The 16,923-nt window shown below is 43.7% G+C and overlaps 1 long non-coding RNA gene across 3 annotated transcripts; it reads left to right on the forward strand.

Moving 5' to 3' along the window:
* The first annotated feature begins 2,200 nt into the window (after positions 1-2,200).
* Positions 2,201-16,574, forward strand: LOC309352378. Of its 3 annotated transcripts, XR_014161275.1 has the most exons (4): positions 2,201-2,361; positions 3,808-3,978; positions 11,592-11,914; positions 15,809-16,574. It is a non-coding gene; the product is annotated as an uncharacterized lncRNA (long non-coding RNA). The 3 variants fall into 3 exon arrangements; XR_014161276.1 differs by lacking the exon at positions 15,809-16,574 and having other exon boundaries at positions 11,592-12,343; XR_014161277.1 differs by lacking the exons at positions 11,592-11,914; positions 15,809-16,574 and adding an exon at positions 6,928-10,902.
* Positions 16,575-16,923: the final 349 nt, after the last annotated feature.

A 16,923-nucleotide genomic window follows, 5' to 3' on the forward strand; every position in this document is an offset into this window, starting at 1 on the left:
GCCATTTCCCTGTTGATCCTGTTCCATCAGTCATTTTAACATGCAGCTCCTAGATCAAGAGCATATCACATATCAAGCTGATAAGAACAGACTTCCTTGAGAAAAATGCTTCAGAGAAAAAGCTACACAGAGAATAGGACTAGCTGAGACATAGTATGCAATAGTAACCATAAAGTTAAAAGAGGTCAACAGGATTAGGGATGGCAAGGGTGTGGAGAAATTTGTTCAGCTTGCATTTTAATATGGATTTATCTAATTTGTACTTCCTGAACACAAACCAAATCATAGTTATCCTTCAAAATTTGTACTATTTCAAATTTTGTGATGCAATTCACCAACCCAAAAGAGTATACAAAGATGTATATAAGGGGAAAGTGTGCTAAAAAATGCATATAGTAGTGAAAATAATATACAAACGTCATGCATTGTATTGGGGAAAATTGCTTGCAAAAATGTGCATGTTAGGCAAATTTGGAGGGAGGGAGGGAAAGGTGTCTGAAAAGTTGTATGAAAATGCAGATAAAATGGTTGCACTGACTTTTGTTAAATAAATTGTGAACAAATCTGAAGACCGAATTTAAGATTGGAAAAATGAAAAGCAGAAGAAATTGAAACTGACAAACTTGTCCATCGCTAAACAGGTTAGCATCCAAGCATCAGAAGCAGGTGCAGTCCCTGTTTTCCTGAGAATAGGAGGTGGTATGGCTGGTTTTCAATCTCAATTAAGCAAGTACAGCCTCTGGCCATAGTGCCATAATAGTCACAGCTTTACTTGTAGGCTATGACATATAGGTTACTGCATGTGATCAGGAGCCAAACAATGATCTTGATGAATGAGAAAAGTTAAAGAGGCACACATGTATTTGGTAGCAAAAGATTAGATTATTTGTTTTGGCTGATGCCTTAGTGCAGTGTTTTTCAAACTTGGTTCTCCCTCTGTTTTTAGACTACAACTCCCATCATCCCTAGCTAGCAGGACCAGTGGTCGGGGGGATGGGAGTTGTAGTCCAAAAAAAAACTGGAGATCTAAGTTTGAGAGATATTGTTTAATGAGAAACCTGGCTTCTAGCGAGGGTCGGGTGAGGCAAAAGCAGAAGGCAGTAGGGAAAATCAAAGGCTGAAGGTAGGAGCAGATGTCGTAGCTACATAGACGAGTGAGCAAGTCTGACTTGGGAACCTTTAAAGAGGATAGAGAGTGTCACCTGACCCACTCTAGCCTATTGGTGGAAGGAAGCTTTATCAGATGGTCCCCTGAAGTTCCATCCTTAGGGTATTGCTGGGTGGCAGAGCAAATGCTTAAACCTTGCCTGACATCCTTAGATCACCAGTTCAAGGCTTGCTATGGACTCAAATATTCATGACTTTTTTTTTGAACAGCGGAAATCTGGATTCCAGGTCTATGGTGATTTGTGCAAGTTGAGAATGTAGTCACCCTTCCCCTGGCTTATTTTAGCATAATTGCAACCTGTGAAAATTTGTCTCAGGAGTGCAGAGACAGCAAAGTGTGTGTTGTTTACCCTTTCTGCTGTAACTCTGAAGATGAAGGCAGAAAATGAAGTGAGAATTAAACATTTGCTAACAATCAAAGCACCGAAGGCAGAACCAGCAACAGTATGTGAACTATTCAAGGTTGCATTTAATACATCTTATTAAAAATTGGCCAGACCTCAGACTTGTTCCTCCCTATAATCTATGGTAATAATTATGGTGGTGTGTTGAAATGCACAATTATATGGACATGCACAATCCCAAAAATGAAATGTTCTCCATAAGGAAGATGTTTCTGAATGTGAATGGGAAGGTAGTGGCACAAAGAGCTAAAGCTTCCAGTGCATTAAAATATCTGCATTCCTTGTTTCTTGGGAAGCTAAGCATTTGAAGCATTGCTGTAATGAGTTTTGGTGGTGTTCAAGTATCAAGGCGAAAATTCCCTTTTGAAGGGGCTGAATTTTTCAACAAATGCCCAGAGCTCCCTTTACAATGCAACCCTAGGTATGCCTCTTGTAAAGTAAGTCTCGTTGACTGCAGAAGGACTTACTTTCAGTAAAGTGTTTCTAAAAAGCCTTGATGTTTATGTTCAAAATGGCTGTGTTCACTGTTCTATGGGTTACATCCAATGTTAGTCACAGTCAGAGGAGGTCCATAGAGTATGGCTAATGTTGGATATCACCCTCTCTCTCATTTTAGTTTTTTACATTGCAAATTCCATAAAGCTCCAGGTCCCTATGCTGGACAATGATGTAAATAATATGAAGTGATACCATGCAGGTACTAGTCCCTCTCTGAAACATCTTCAATAACTGCCCACAGGGGATGTCTCCTATATGGTACGCACCCGCTTTCAGATTTATGTGTGCAGAGGTAAGTAAACATGTGGCACTCACTTTGGGGGCATGATGGTGTGCAGTTAAAAGGCTAAAGCAATGCAGTACATATAAAAACAATTTGGACAGGATTTTTATTTTAGATCTGTATGTATTTATGCACACACAGACACTCAAAACAGACAATAACTAGTGTGCATTTCAAGATATAAACAGAATGAGAAAAATCAGAGATATGCAAAGATTCCAATTTCAAAATGATTTCTTTGTTTTGGTTTTTCTCTTCATGCTGCACCTTCCCTCCTTCAATATTCTGAAATAAAAAATGGAAGCTGAGCCTTTCTGCATTGTTCTTGTTGAATCGACATACATACTAAATGGTGACCACTTTTCTGTCAGTACATCCACAAGCAACAGGTTACATGTACCTTTTAATTTCAGATGAAATCTTTCCCACAACCCAAATTCCCCATGTTTTTATCAATCCAATCAGTAATAAGTGGTGGATTTAGCCACAGCTTGCAATTTAGCAGTTGTTAATCATAATAAAATTAGATCCCTTCTAATTCCTGGTATAGCTTTTGCATCTATACATTATTGCAACACTGTGGAATGTGCTAATGACATTACATAGCTTGTATTCAGTTTAGTAAACTGCAGTATCCATGCCCAGGTATCTCATATGAAGAGCAGCAGCGACTTCCATGCAGGAGAAGTCTCAGGCTGCGAGCACACCAGCTATCAAAGAAGGGAGTATAAGCCAGGTGAGGAGAGGCGCCCCACTCTTGCGCCAACTGCTCCATAGAGTCCAGACCTGTGGACAGCTGCCTAGAGGCCAGAAGCATGTGTGTGTTTGTATGTGTATCCAGAGTACTGTAGAAGCTGTTGTGTTCCTCTTGCCAATAAAGAGTTAACTATCAGGCTTCCTTATCTGGGCCAGGCCAGTACACCTTGCTTCATGGGTGGGCCAGCCCTGCTCAAAAGCACACTTCCCTATATACCCATTTTACTCGCCAAGAGATTGCTCTATCTGTTTAGACTTCACATTTCAACACAGCATGGCATCCAGACACTCATTTGAAGGAGTCCAGCTTTTGCAATCAGCCTTGGTGCCTGTCTTTTTTAAGTAACCCTGGTGATTAATTACATGTTGTGCCGCATAACTCTGACTACATAACTGACTCCATAAACTCTCCCACACTTTCTCATGTGCCCATGTTTAGAGACTATCCTTTACACCAGCCTTTCTCATCCTTGGGTTCCCAGATGTTGTTGGGCTACAAATCCCATCATCCACAGCCAGCAGGGGCAGCAGTCAGGGATGATGGGAATGGTAGTCCAACAAAATCTGGGAACCTAAGGTTGAGACAGGCTGCTTTATGCTATGTAGCTAATCCACCATGTGACCTGATTCCACAAAGCTATCAAACTTGCCACAAGAATGGCAGCCTGTTCAAAATGGGAATGCTCATTTGTTTTTCAGATGAATGGAACAGTGAACTGTGGGTAGCGATGGGAACTGGATCTATCTAACCACCCTTCGAAGTTCTCACCAGCTCTCTATATATTGCAGACTGATCTGGAAATGCAAAGAACTGAACATAAGGTGGAGAAACTGAGAGAAACGGAAATTGACAGATTCGCCAAAGCCTAAGTGAGAGTCCCATTCAATCTGAATATTTCTTGCGTGGTGAGTTCCCGCCTCCCACCAGTAGGAATAAAGACACATGACACTGTTATTTTAAGGATAATGCGCTAAAATTGGCCACAACTTTATTGGTTACAGGTGATGAGCGGTATTGGCTTAGGCATTGGTCCTATCCGACTATCTGGCTTCAGCCTGCTTGCTTGAAGACCGGGAAGGGTTCACACCAGCAGGGAGAGCCCTGCTGATGCACATCAACTAGGCACTCCCCCGGGGTCACTGCTCGGGGGCGTGCCTTGGGCCCTGGCCTCCATAGGCTTCGGACGGGGCCACGCCCCCCGGAATCCTTTACCAGACTAAATATCTGGGGGAGGTGATGGCGCTACCCCCCCATACATCTACATAACAATACCCATACCAATGCCTAACCGCCAAACCGAGAAAGTTGTGACAATTTGCTACAAGGTAGTCAAAAAACAAAATGGCTGGTGCCAATTTGCCAAGTGAAAAAAATTCCTACCAGGCCCCTTAATGGCGACCAACTGAAGTCCATAGCAAGGTCAAAAGAGGAACCTTGAAGGGCGGGTGGGTGGGGAACCAAAGCAGCTGAGCGGCCAAAGAGAGAGATCCTTGGCCGTGCTTGCCTTAAGTGAGGCAAGCCACACACCCCTGAGCCAGCCGATTGGCTGGCCCAGGGATGACACGGCCGAGGATTCCCCCGATCGCGCGGGGCTGGAAGCCAGCTTCCGCACATGTGTTGGGGGCATGAGGCCCGCAACACCACCTCCTCCCGAGATCAGAAGTGGCTTTCTGTTGTTTCATGGCATTCCATGAGAGCTGGGGCTCCCACCAAGGGCTGCAATCTCTATTTTATTTTACCCAGAATGCACGACATCCAGGAGAATTATGGGAGAAGCAAAATGGCATCTTTTGCTGCAGAAGCCAGCTCCTCCCATTAGTGACAGTAGGGTTTAGTAAAAAAAGGAAGGAAGGAAGGAAGGAAGGAAGGAAGGAAGGAAGGAAGGAAGGAAGGAAAAGTGGAAAGAAAGGAGAGTGGAAAACAACCAAACCTACCATAGCAAAATCATTGCCAGCAGATAAAACATGAAATAAAAGCAGATTTTGATGAATGAAACACTGAATTAATGAGACTTCCAGAAACAAACATGAAGGAAATCCCCAAAGCAAGATTCCTACTGCAGAGTAATCATAATAAAACCTTAGCACTTTGCAAATCAAAGCTAGGATCTGGTGTGGTGAGTTGAACGTCTTCCTCCAGAGCCTTCTATAGCTGTCCCTGATATACAGCAGAGAACATGCAAGACCCATTCAACAGCATCCATGAGCTTTTAAAAATTCTGTGCATCAGTGTAGGCAGGCGACCCCAGTATGAAAGTATGGGGCCAGGGAATCTGCTGATACCTTAGGTGGTGCTATTTAGTGCTAATCTGCTTTTAGATTACATTTTCCTCCTTTCTCTACAACTGTTTTGTGACTATTGTGTGATTTGCTTGCTAAACAATGCAGAGAGGAAGCAGTAGGGTCTGTGTGAATGGCTCATGAGCCTAATAACTAGGGGATCTCATGCTTCTCTTGGAATATATATGTGCATTTCATTGTTGTGCAGGCACATCTGTACAATTACATCGTGGGAAAACTAGAAAGCTTCCACTTATTTCAATGAATAAAAGCTACAAGCACTATTATCTGCATTGCCGGGGGGTGGGGACGCTGTTTAGATTAGTCACTGAATACATATGGTGGAACCCCATTTCAAGGAAAACAATTGGACATTCTGAACAATTGGCTTCCAACAGAGTGCATTGAGGCACCCTATAGAAAGGGTTCCCCCAAAGAAATCTGGTGGAGAAGGAAAGGTGCCACCACCCATTAATGTATAAATGAAGGAAACTGTGGCCATGGAGGTGTTGCTAGACTACAACTCCCATCATCCCTCACTATTGGCCACGTTAGCAAAGGCTGATGGGAGTTGGAGTCCAACAACATCTGGTTCCCCACCTTTGCATTATAGATTTGGCCCATGCCATGCAATCTCTTGGGGGTGTGGGGATAGCCAAATCACCAACACAAACAAAAACACCCCCAGTATCCTTCTAAAAGTTAAGGTGGGCGGCACAAAATTTAAAGGGTGTCACACTGACACCAATAATTTGAGCATTGGTTGTGGCTTTTTAAAATAACCTTTGAGCAATGTGCTCAATGTATCCAGGTCAGCCTAAGCCCATCCTGTTGCATTTTCACTAGAGGACTGCACAAAAAGAGGGTGGAACAGAGTGTTTTCAGGCTTTTTGAATGGTGTTCAATGCCTGTATGCATTTCCATAAAATACACATTTGGACTGTAAAATCCATATTTATGTGCTTGCTGCTTGCGCACCATAATTGCCTTGCAAAATCCAGAGAAGCATGTAATCCATGGATAGGCAAACTAAGGCCCGGGGACCAGATCCGGCCCAATCGCCTTCTAAATCCAGCCCATGGATGGTCCGGGAATCAGCATGTTTTTACATGAGTAGAATGTGTCCTTTTATTTAAAATGCACCTCTGGGTTATTTGTGGGGCATAGGAATTTGTTCATATTTCCCCCCAAAAAATATAGTCCAGCCTCCCACAAGGTCTGAGGGACAGTGGACCAGCCCGCTGCTGAAAAAGTCTGCTGACCCCTGAGTAATCTAATCAGGAGCTGCGTAGCAATCCACACACTGGTTTGGGACCATCAAATTGGTTCAGTTCACTGCAAAAAGCAGACCGAATGACTTCTCCATCCCTAGCTCTTAGCTGTTACCTCTTGGCTGAGTGACTTGACAGCAGGCAAGCCCCAATGAATTCTGGTTCACCTGCATTTTTTCCCAGCTGGTGTGAACCACGGAGACTGCATTGAGTAATTCACCCAGGCTAGATCATTTGCAAATTCTGACAGTCTCTTGCCTTCTTTCAGCCTCCAGGGCACTCAGTGCTGGGCTTAACACCTTTGCTCCTGCAACGTGCCCAGGTGATGAAACCCTCGTCCATGGACAATCTCTGGAGCCGCCGACACCCACAGCTGATTGTGCAGAAGGCGACTTTCCCAGCTCATAAAGCATTAGCTACTTACATGGAGCAATGAATAAACCAGAAATAAAATTTAAAAAGTCAGAGTCGGGCAGGGCCGAGTCCTTAGCATGCCTATAGCAAACACAAAAAGAATGTCCCTTGGAATAGATTCTTTCACCCTGAGGACACACACGTTCTCTGCATTTCCATAAACCTATGAAACTAGGCTGCTTCTAGCACATGGCTAACCAGCAGAGCAGCAGTGGACCTTCCCAGAAAAGAGAACAGGGAGGTCACTGCTAGGAAGGAGGCGAAAGCCTACATACCATTGCACAGCAAAGGTGTGGCCTTTTGGTTAATGCCAGGCTCAGTTAAGAGCTGGGAAAGTTCTGCTGCACTGAAACCAATAGCTGCACAACGGCCCTAGCCTTGGGTGAGGGAGGGCGGGAGGAATGTTCCTCTCCTCCTTTTCATGTGGCTGCATTCACCTGGGGAGCCAGGCACCCGAAGGACTAGCCCTGTGGCAAGGCGGAGGATTAGCATCCCTGCACCTGCACAGCTTCACGTGAGGCATCTCTTTTGCTATGCAAACCAGTTTTGCTGCAGACTTGACCCAGGAGCTGAAGTTGCCCTCAATTTGTTGCTGTTGACAGAATGGGGAAAGAGCTCCAGGGCCAATGTCTCCATGCAAATGCTTCACCGTTTATAATAAGTGGAAATGTATAGTGCACTTCTGGAATGCCAGTTTTTAAAATCATGAGGTTGGATGCGACCTTGGTGGTCCTCTTGCTCAGCCCTATGTTCAGTGCAGGACCTGCAGGGTTCAACTACAGCATCTCTGAGAGATGGCTGCCCAGTGTCTGTGGCAATACCTCTAGCAAAAGAGAGGCCACCATCTCTCAAGGCACTTTGCTGCATATTCTCGCAGCTCTTACAATGAGGAAAGTCCCAACTGTTTGCCGATGGGAGAAAGTCTTCATGTGTTTGCATAAGAGCAAAGAACTTTGATGATTCTCGGAAACAGAGACCTCTTGAGATACAGATACTGCACTCTTAAAATAATAATTAAGAACTCTGCCGCCTTGGAATTCTCTCAAAGGCTGCTCTCTAAAATACAAGGGGCAAAAGATAAATATTTCCCTCCTCTCTTTAGGAAGTGGGCTGAGCATTAGCTATGGTCCTTTGGCCAACAACTTACGGCACATCAAGGGGTTTTCTTTTCTTCTTTTTTCGCTCTGTGATGGCAGACATTTGCTGAACCTTGCTTTCTGGAGATGTCCAAATGGTCCTGGTGCCTAAGCACATTGCTGGATTTGGGCCCCAGGATGAGAATTTGCAAGACACACAGCTAAAGGCCCACAATTCCTCAAACTCTGGCTGGGACCTATAAAAGAGAGACACACCTCAAAGGTGCATGTATTGGGATGGAAGTGGAGGCATAAAGGAATGCATAGTTTTCTTGCAAGTTTTGCTCCGTATTGCCAAGCCAAGCCCTACCATTAGGCAGAATGAGACAGCGGATTCTTAGTGTCATGAAAGAGCAGCAAAATGTTGACTTTAATACATTATTGTTTGGGCTCTTGTGACATGTATCGGGTACCAAAGCAGCCTTTACCACCCTGGTCCCCTCTGGATGTTTCGGACTACAATTCCCATCAGTTAGAGGGCTGATGAGAGTTGTAGTCCAACACATTTGGGAGCACCAAAGTGATGAAGGCTATGTTAAAGTAACTTGACAGGCCTTGGGTACTATGGACCTTGACTTGGGGTGGGGATGCTTTCGTGCTGAGCCTCAGACAGCAAAATGTCTTCGGTCAGCCTTGTATATCCTTTAGTGGTAAAAATCATACATGGGATTTCCTTTAATTTCTCATTAATCATATTTATTATATGTTGAGACATTATACGTCAGGAAAATATGGAGGTAAAATGGCTGGGGGGTTACCAAATGAGCACTGTATTTCCATCAGACAGCAGTTTGACCATCTGTTAGCAAAACTGTGCTGTAAAGTGACCAGAAAGGGGGTGATAGGGAAATATACATTTGTAAGTACAGTGGTACCTCGGGTTACATACGCTTCAGGTTACACACTCGCTAACCCAGAAATAGTGCTTCAGGTTAAGAACTTTGCTTCAGGATAAGAACAGAAATCGTGCTCCAGCGGCGCGGCGGCAGCAGGAGGCCCCATTACCTAAAGTGATGCTTCAGGTTAAGAACAGTTTCAGGTTAAGAACGGACCTCTGGAACGAATTAGGTACTTAACCCGAGGTACCACTGTATATTTGTGACCTGAAAACCGATAGACACCCAATGCTTGTGCAACATCATCTAAGCCTGGCTGACATTTTGCCTCTTTGACCTGTTCAGACTCTCTATCTGCTTCATTTTCATACAGTAGAGGAGTTCCCAGATTTCCCAATGATGAGATGAGAAGCTGGTGATTAGAAAAAACCACAGTGCTGCTTGCACAGAAATTGGGCAACCAAGCACTGATCGCATCTGCAGAGTTCTACATGGGTGTCACAGAAAGTCCTGGCAAAATGGGCAACCCCAAATGTGCTAGAAATTGCTGTTACTTCCTAAAGCAGCCTAGTTATTTGCGATCTCTGCGGCAGCCCTGAGTGGCTTATGTCTGCATGTTTTTTAAACAGTGCAGGAGCTCGTCATTTTGCCTTGGAGTTCAGTGCAATATTCTAAAGGGGGAAAATGTCACGAGGAGAAGACTCAGAGCTGACTTGCAAGACTCATCTTGAACAGCAATGTGCATGGGACGCAATGTCCGTAGGGAAGTTGAACAATTTCATGGAGGATAAGGCTATCAACGAATACTAACTGTGATGGCTATGTTCTGCCTCCACAGTCAGATGCTTCTGTGTACCAGTTGCTGGAAACCACACGAAGGGATAGTTCTCTTTTTCTCAGGTGGGTGTCCTGCAGGCATGTGGTTTCCAACTGTGGGAAAAGGATGCTGGCCTAAATGGGCCATTGGCCTGATGCAACAGGCTCTTCTTAGATAGGAGGAGTGGAAGTTAGAGGATGGCTGGCTGTTTCACCACTGTTTTGCTGAAAGTAGAAACTTTAAGCAGACACTGGGTCCGGAGGAGTTTGCGAGGGAAGGCAAGCAAAATGGACTGGTAACTTATGCACTGCAACAAATGAGTTGTGGAAGCAAAAAGCAAGAAGACTCTTTCTTGGGCTTAAGGGTTGAGAAATGCATTGTATTGGCCTTGATATACATAAATGCTACAGCTTGTTAATAGTTGTCATCGTACAAGTAAAAGGTCATCTTCAAAGTCTACTTCATCGCTAGTGCTTCAAGGGTGAAGCCACTGCATGACTCAGGAAAAAAAGCCAACATAAAATGTGCTGAAAGCCCTTTGCCTTGGTTCAATCTCCAAGTGATAGGAAGACTCTTTACTCTTTTTTGCTGCAACAGACTAGCATGGCTCCCTCTCTGGAAACGAGGCCTCTGGTGTTTCAGGTCCTGTTCAAAATGAGCAAAAGCTGTTTTCCCAAAGTTCTGCAGCCCATGTGTAGATCAACTTCAGCCTCTGGTCCCCTTAGGATCTTGTGCTGATTGTCAAATTTTTATTGCTGGTTTTGATTGTAGTTGATGGATTTTTTGAATGGTGTTGCTATGCTTATTTTATGTAAGCTGCTTTGGTATACATAAATAAATAGTTCCATGTAATTTGTTCCATTTAGGTTTATTAAATTTCTACCCTATTCTGCTTCCCAAAGGAGTCCAGCATGGTAAATGGCATAGTGGAAGAACAATTCACTGAAAACAACAACAACAACATCTAGGAACATTTTGAAATGGTCTCATATCCACGCAGCTGATAATTTTGAGGTTGCCAGGAACAGTGTCTTTCAGCCATCCAACACTGGGATGTTTTCAAATTCCTCCTGAATGTTAATAATAAGGGCAAGCAGTTAAGCCGGGAAGGGCATTTCACAAAAGAGGAATTCCACCAAGAAGCATAGCTGTCAAGTTTCAGATTTGAAAATAAGGGATCAGCAGCCTCACCTGTCCCGGGGACAGTCTACGGGATATCTAACAATCTGGGATAGCAGCAGGAAGGCTGACAGCTATGCCAAGAAGGCCCTGTCACGAGTCAGTCCAACCATGCAATGCCCAGTTTGTGCATCAGGAGCCCAGATAGGAGTGTGATGCTTCTTTGGAAGCTGCAAAAGGGCCTTGTATTTCTGGAGGGCAGTGGGTCACTGATACTCCTATGTGAGTAGTGGAAAAGTTCACAATTAATGTAATAGTTCAGTGGGTAGAAATGCACCCAGCATAGTATGGACCCAAACAAACGCTGATGAAGGACAAAGAGGTCTCTAGGTTCCCTGTGGGGATTCTCTTTTGCACAGGCAAAGCTATACACATGGCGGGAGGGTGGGTGGTACCATCAACTTGCTACCATCAACTTCATTTAAAAGTAGGAATTGTTCCATTTTCCTTCCGCTGTTTCCCTTACACTCACTTGTGGCGACAGGTTTTCAAATACATGAATGGTGCAGTGATGTGTTTGTTTGTTTGTTTGTGTGTGTTGTGTGTGAAGATTCCACACTGTGTGAAGATTCCTGCACAACCCAGATACTGTAAGCATGTCCGAGCGTGTGAAAATGAGGCGTCATTTTGAAAATATGAAATGGTATGTTCTTAATCAGAAATAAATATTTGTTCAGAAACCATTATGGGTAGCTGGAATGATGATGGCAGGAGGCAAAAGTGATTCATGGGGTCAGAGCTGAACAAAATAACACCTTGATGTGCTCCCCCCCCCAACCATAGCAAAGAGTACTTGATAAAGCTGTTGAAAATAAACACACACTTCCCCTGAGTACATCTATTTGATGAAGACCAGAAGTGCCGTTTATCAAGGTGACATTGATGTTGAATCAGATATGCAAAACTTGTCTAACATTCCACACATCAAAGCTGTGTAATGGTATATTATGGCTCAGCTCTTTCCCACAGATTCAGCAGGCAAAACTATTATAAGATATCTCATTGCACCATCACTGTGAGTTCAAACGGTTCAGAAACAAGGAATCAAGCCCCATCATTTGCTACATCAAATGATAACTCTCTCACACACAGAGTCACACACATGTATCCATGAATATTATACAAGTATATAAGTGGGGAGGTGAGTATATGTGTGGGTGTATCTTCCTATATAATAAAAATGTAAGGCTGTCACTGCACAGCCCCTTTGAAGGGATTTGTAGTGCTCCGTCAGAAACCTGGATTTGCATGAAATCAGGGTGAAAGTGGAGACGGTGAAGGCAGGTTGCACAACAGCAGTGGCAAGGGAACGAGTAGTTTAAAACAATTGCAGCATAAAAGAGCTAAGTGGCTTCAGAAACGTGTTTGGGAAGGTGAAAAGTGTGCTTAGTGCTTGCATGGAGTGGTAAGGGGAAGCTCTAAAGGGTCAGTGTGGGAGAATGGCCATGGGGTTGGGAAGTGGCGTGAGCAGGGACAGAGCCCTGTTGTATTGTGTGTGTGTGTGTGTGTGTGTGTGTGTGTGTGCGCGCGCGCGCGTGCGCGTGCATTCAATGCTTAAATTGAAATAACCCAAAGGAACTTATTTTTCTTCTTGTTGCACCACAGATATTGGCTTTGCCCTTTTCCCACTTCTGAATTCAGCTCAATGTTGTTGGTGCTAACTAGCAGTGGCTCTTCACACTTGATCTTAGCCAAAAGGCCGAGAAGCGATCTAGCAGTGGCTCTTCAGGGCAGTGCCGGATTTACATATCAGCTAAACAAGCTATAGCTTAGGGCCCCACTCTCTTCGGGGCCCCAAAAAAAATTAAAGGGAAAAAACTGGGTGTACATTTTCAAAATATAAGATAAAAAACAAATAAAATAAAATCTACATACAGCTACAGCATTTTGTGTTGTGTGGGCTCCTACAATGTAAGCAATAGGCCCAGCCTGCTAGTCTGCTCCCTAAAATATCACTGGTAATTATTTCACTATTAATATACTTCTTCTTAATTGTATTTCACTATTAATATACTTCTGCTTAATTGTATTTCAGTTCAACAATTACTTTGATAAAAACATATTTTTTTATGTGCAAATGGCTTTAGATATCTATTAGGTCCATAAATTATCTGTAATGTTTCCAAGGGGTTGCTCGAGAGTAAGCAGGCAAATATCTCCCTGCCTGGCTGTGAAGCCTTGCTTTTGCTGCCAAAATAAACCTTTTCTGTCCGGAGCCCCACTCTCCCGTGGCTGGCTCAATCGCTGGCAGAATCCATGAGTGGGCGGTTCTTAAACTTTCCCCAGCAAAGCAGCTTCTTGACGCCCAGTCTGTGCCTCCCCTCTCTGCGCGAATGCTTTCTGCGCAAAGAGGGCGTGGGCAGCGGAGGACCCCTTTCCTCCCCGCTTCTCCCGGGCAAGGAGTCCTGGGACCGCCTCGCCACTTCCAACTCCTGCAGCTCCTCTCCACTGGATGCGTGTTTACTCTCCTCCTTTGAAGAGGAGCTGCTCCCCACGATCCCTGGGGGCTCTCTATAATGCATTGGGCTTTTCCTCTCTCCCTCCTGAACCGATGGCAGTTCCCTGACATTACCATATAGCATATATTCAACACAAAAAAACCAGTGACAATTTGTTGTTGTCAAAGGACAGCTGGACATATAAAGGGCCCTATTACCTTCAGTAACTTAGGGCCTCATCAAAACTAAATCCAACCCTGCTTCAGGGTTACAGATAGTGAAATTCCCAATCCTAACTGGAGATGCCAGAAATAGATGCTAAAACATTTTGCATGAAAAGTTGATGCTCTGCTGTTGAGCTGCAGCAGTTCTGCCCATATTCCAGGGATCTCTCGAAAGCCCAACCAGCCCTGCTGGCCACTGCTGCATCTTCTTGGAATCCAGAAGCAATGCCAGGACCACTCTTACACTTTTCACAGCTGAGAGTGAAGCACATGTCTGGTTTAAATTCAGAAACCTGGGAAGCACTGCTCTTGAGAGCTGGTTCCATCTTCCTGGCAGGTTGTTAAATAGAGGAGTGAGAGCAATCCTGGAATCACAGGAGACTTTGCTGGAGGACATCTGGTGCTGGTCTAAAAATACTCCGAGATTGTTCTTGGCTACAGTAAATCTCTGGAAACAAACCTTGTACTCCTTTAAATGAACAAAGGCATCTGACTTATTCTGAGCAGATTGCATTTCATCACTTATCTTTCAAAGTTTGTTTGACATGTTAAGCATCAATTGACCACAGGACATGGGAAAGAAGAAGAAGTAGGCTCAGAATACCTTCAAACTAGCCATGTTCATTTCAAGCTGCTGATGTAAAGCCATAGATTACGTCATAGAAAATGAATTCAGAAAATAAAGGGTAAGTTCAGAGAGAGGTGGGGAGAGGGAGGGAGGGAGAGGGAGAGGGAGAGAAAGTATGTAATTGTTTCATGCATATACAATGAGAGGAGCATATGTTTAGCAATATAATTATTGGGGAGTGTGCATCTAATGAGCACATCGGTGCGCGATCAAATATAAGTGCACAACTCTGCAAGATTCTGGGCACCTCTCAAGAGGTGTGGGGAATAACTTGCCCTGGTCTCAGCATTCACGCACATGTACACCAGGCCATGTGCAACTGGGGTGTCTACAGGAGGATAGCCATGTGTCCCACTTTACAGAGGACAGCCCTTTATTCAAAGGGCTGCCAGGCCCAGTCTAACTTTCTTTATTATTTTGTTTATTTATTTCATAAAGCTTTTACACTTTTTGATTGTTAAAAAAAAGCCTCAAAGAGACTAACACAATAAAATTATCTGTGGAAAAAAACCACCTCTATAAAGCACTACAAAGATAAAATCAACAATAAACTAAAAACAGGTTAAAACATACATCGACATTCTACATCTCTGCATAGGCTTGTCCAAACAAAAATGTTTTTAGCATGTGCCGAAAAGAGTTAATTGAAGGCGCTTGTCTGATGTCACCTGTCTGAGTGTAGGTTCTGCCACACTTATTACAGAAGGGGATTTTGTGGCACTTGCAACAGTGCCAGTTCTGCGGATCAAGGCAGTCGAATAATAATTCTAATAATCATTTTATTATTTGTACCCTGCCCATCTGACTGGGCATATATGGGGCAAGGCAACCTCACAGGTAAACTGGTCCCGAGTTGTTATGTTCTTTATATACTGATAGTAACTATTTGAACTTGGCCCGGTGGCAAATCAGCAACCAGTGCAGATCTCTGACCACAGGTGTTCTATGCTGGCAGGGCCTCACTCCTGCCAGCAACTGTGCTGCAACATTCTGCAAGAACCGTAGCTTCCAGATGAAGCGCAAGGGAAGCCTCGTATACAGTGCATTGCAGTAACTTTAAAGATAAAGAACTGTAAGAAGGGAGAACAGGGGCTCGGAGAGTGCCCATAACCAAGTGTTAGCACCTAAACAGCAGACTGAGGATGCAAATAGCTCACCTGGTGACAGTCTTCCCCACTTCGGTGAGATGAATTGCATTTCCATTTCAACTATATGCAGATCTCTGTTGCCTTTTGTTCTCTTCTGTGGTGACATGTAGGGATGGTTTAGAATTTCAGTGTCATCAAATTTTAATGCGAGCTTCGCGGTGTTCGCTCGGTCGACAGCCATGTGAGGCAATGGGGTTCATGCGAGCAGTAGCAGTAGTTAATAATACCGATTTGTGCTTATTTATTTTTTAATCACAAACCTAACAACAATGTTTTTGAGTCCAAACTATTATACTAACTCTATTCTGTTCTCTGTCCTTGTTTTGCAGTTACCATCCAATCTGACGTCCTTGAAACGTGGATTCCCTTGAACTCTTGTTTTATTGATGTCATGCTGGCAGCTATTAACATTCATTGTTTTGTTTCATATCCTTTCTCCCTACCTATATAGCTCTTCATTACACGCTTGCCAAGGCTGGGGGTGTCAGGCACTTATTCTGAATGAAGGTGTCAGTTACTGATATGGGGATGGTGGATTAAAAGGGAAGAAGAACCTAGGAGCAGAGATAGTTAAGTAAAGGCATGAGAGTCCTTGTAGGCTTCAGTTTTATGGCCAGAATGCTTCTGAGCATGCTCAGGAGCACCATTTCCTGCTGGGGTGCATGGGCTTTGTAGTTTTGTCTGCCTCCCTGCCTGGTTCATTAAACTGGGAAAGGCGTATGAAACTACAGCTCACATGTAGCTAGGGCAAATAATGATGATGCTGACCACCCAAGTGAAAAATTCAAGCCTTTCATGTGTCCTTTCATATAAGACCTTTCATGTGTCCAGTCCGTATGCCAGTTTAAACTCATCCATTGAAAGGAGGAGACCAACAGGGAGGGAGGACTAGAGACAAGTTCACCCTGCTTTTCTGTGCTTTCTTAGGAACACAATGGAAAGGCCCCATCCGCCCCTCTCCCAATGGGAAAATGCGGCATGATCTCTCAGAGTAATCAAATGAAACTTTAACACGTGGCATGATAAAAGTCTGTAATTTTCTCAGGTCGAGTTACTTGTTGTTTACTGTTGTAACAATTGTTTTCTCAAAATTTATCTTCTGTACCATGAAAATGAATAAAAACAATATTAAAAAAGAATTATCAACAAATGAATTAATGTTTAAGTGAGCCAGCGAGAAGTCAGTTATCACTAGGGATATCAGAGAATTCAGACGAAAACAGAAAGCAGAAATTGCGGCAGTTTGCGCATTTTTCCATGGTCAGACAAAGAAATCAGTCGAACAAATGTATTCATTCACATAGTTGTCGTTTTTAAGTCCATAAATGATAAGTAATTAATGTCTTTTAAAACATTGTTTTGATCTTTCCTTTACATTGAAATGAATGCATGTTACATAAGTTAGGTCAATAGTTATGTAAGTTACATGACTTATGGTAAATAG

Source organism: Podarcis erhardii (assembly GCF_964252035.2).
Source record: "Podarcis erhardii genome assembly, chromosome: 11".
NCBI classification, from domain to species: Eukaryota; Metazoa; Chordata; class Lepidosauria; order Squamata; family Lacertidae; genus Podarcis; species Podarcis erhardii.